At 38.1% G+C, this 2732-nt stretch overlaps 1 pseudogene; it reads left to right on the forward strand.

Moving 5' to 3' along the window:
• The first annotated feature begins 1826 nt into the window (after positions 1–1826).
• LOC138814770 (U6 spliceosomal RNA) lies at positions 1827–1939 on the forward strand (annotated as a pseudogene).
• The last annotated feature ends 793 nt before the right edge of the window (positions 1940–2732 follow it).

Genomic DNA, 2732 nt, shown 5'->3' on the forward strand with positions numbered 1-2732 from the left:
CTTTGTAGGTTTTCAATCTTTTCCTGCATTGACCTTTTGTTTGCCTTCTCTCTTTCCCTATCATGCTCATACAGAGTCCTTTGTATGTTTTCAATATTTTCATTAATCATGTTTGCCAGCAGTGGATTTTTCCTTTATCTGTTCTGTCTCCTGATTATCATGAGTGGGAGTGAAGATACCCGGACTTGCCATTTTTCTTGTGTTTTTCCAACTTACTCTGCCCATTTGGGATGAAAATAACACCAGTTTTTTGCTAGAACACTTTCTTAGGAAAGCATCACCCAAAGTCTGTATTTGCACAGTCAATATTCTGCAGATACAATCTAGTTGAACAGATACATCTATTCAACATTAAACAAGTATATATTAATCGGCTGCGAACCACAAAGAAGAATTTGGTAAACCAGAAATTATTAGGTTTAGGGAGAGATTTGGGTAAACAATAGGAATAGAGTGATGTGGAAAGGTTCAGGGAGAGTTAACTGAGTCCTAATCTCAAAGTAGGAAATAAGTTGGATAGGATGAAAGTAGAGAGAGAGAAAAAAAGAAGAAAGAGAAAGGGAAAAAAAGTGACCAAAATGTAGAAAAGTAAAAATTAAAAATATGATGCAGAAAGGAATACAAACTATTCAGAGAAGAACGTGAATATAATGAGAGACGGGGAGGAATATAAAGGAGATGTGAAAAACTTAAAAATAAAAATACCTAAAATATTATATAGGTATAAAGAGGTAGTGGTGCTATTAAGGAATTTAAGTCTAAGAGGTTTTGAATTGAGTAATGAATTTGTGGATTAAGTGTGTACACAATGGGGGATAAGGTCTACTAATCGACTACGGGTTTATCTGAGGATGTTCAGAACAACAATTAAGTCACATAAAGAAGAACAAAAGAGAAGAAAAGGTGAAAAGGATAAGAAAAAAGAAGAAAAGATCAGAAGTTCAGTAGAGCTAAACAAAAAACAAAAAGAATTTTTTAAAAGAAAAAGAAAAGTAAAGAAAGAAACATGCGCACACACATATACTCCTAAAATAAAAATTCTAAGAGAAAAAAAAGTTACTAGAAAAATTTTTTTCAAAAAAGGTAAAAATTAAAAAAAAGTTTCCAAAAACATTTTTTTATAAATGGTACCAAAAAAGAAAAAAAGAAAAACAAAATTTTTGTGAGGGGTAGGAAAAATCATGTATCTCCCTTGTGTCCATAACCAGCCTCAGGTTGGAGTCTCTGGTCTTTTTGTGGTGTTTGATTTTCCTGTGGCTTGGTTGGTTTCTTAAGTCAGTTTGTTTGAACAGGCAGAAAGATGCTCTGCTTTACCCAGGATTTTGTGATCCTCGTCCCAGGTTAGTTCAATGGAAGGGAGATCTGCTTTGAGTATCACAAAAGAGGGAGACGGCTTTTTCCTCAAGTTTGGAGATGCTGTGATGAGGCTAAGTTCTGGGTAGTGTTGAAGCCTTTCAGCAAACAGTAGCTTTTCCCAGGGGCTAGTTTGTGATAAACTCAGAGAGCCCAGCCTGAAGTCACTCTCAGGGTTTCTGTTTACTGAATTTCAATTGATTGTCAAGGCTGCTAAAGGAGGGGCAGCCTCTGGCTCTGATTACCCAGTGAAGAAAGCCACTCCTGGGGCTAGCACCTGAGCTGGGTGACTTTTCCCTGGGTGGAGCTCAGTCTGGCAGGTCAGCTTAGGTTCTTGTGACCTACTAAATGACTCTAGTTTTCATCCAAGGCTTAAGTTGGAGCTAGCAGCTCCACCGAGCATTGTCAGTATCCAAGATGGAGATCTCCAGTACTGGAGGGTGAGGGATGGCCTTCCCTCCTCTGCTCCCTGAGAAGTATTGAGGAAGCATTTTATACACTAAATTTGGAATGATACAGAGAAGATTAACATGGCCCCTGCTTAAGGATGACAGGCAAATTCCTGTCATTCCATTACCTAATTTGTTAGGAAGTGGAAAGACTTGGGAAATAGATTATGAAGTGTAATAAGCCAAGTCCAAACAAACATAAGTCCCATGGTTTCCCTAATTTTCAATAACTAATATATGTCTGGGATAAGCAGAAAACGTCAAAAGCTATGTGCATATGACAAGAAAAGATTATGTTAAGGTAAATGAACCGAAGTTAGTGACACAAGTGGTTTTTTCTTTCTTGCTATTGTTTCTCACATACGTATAACGTTCAGTATGGTTTTTTTTTTTTGTTTGTTTCTTTATATGTTCGGACCCCATGTTAAATCACTTATTTTCACTGTATTTGAAGTTGGTGCACCTACATCTTGTATATAGTCTCTTCTAATTTTTGGATGGGAAGGAGACAAAGAAAATGCTCAAATAGGAATACAGGTTCACCCATTGTAACAATTAGATGCACAAGACACTATGTTGTAAAATGAACTTTACAATTGAGGCGGGGGAAGGGAGGAGGTGAGTGGACTTGTGGAGGTGGAAGGGAAGGGATAGTAGGGGAATAATAAAGGAGGAGTTAACAATGCTTGTTAGGAAATGTACTCATTGCCTTGCTTGTGTAAGTGTGACCCTTCTGTACAGTAATTTTGCAATTGAAAGACCCCAGACTCACTGGGATACTTTCTCAACAGGAGGGCACCCCAGAAACCAAGACTCCAAACCAGCAGATGCAACAAGCAAGAGGAGTTTATTTGGCATTTGTGCAAACGGACTCTCTGCCCCGGGCAGTCAGAGCGCCCTGAGCAGCAGTTACAGGCATTTTTAAAGGCA

This window comes from Dipodomys merriami, unplaced genomic scaffold (assembly GCF_024711535.1).
Source record: "Dipodomys merriami isolate MVZ:Mamm:240054 unplaced genomic scaffold, mDipMer1.0.p SCAF_61, whole genome shotgun sequence".
Taxonomy (NCBI): Eukaryota; Metazoa; Chordata; class Mammalia; order Rodentia; family Heteromyidae; genus Dipodomys; species Dipodomys merriami.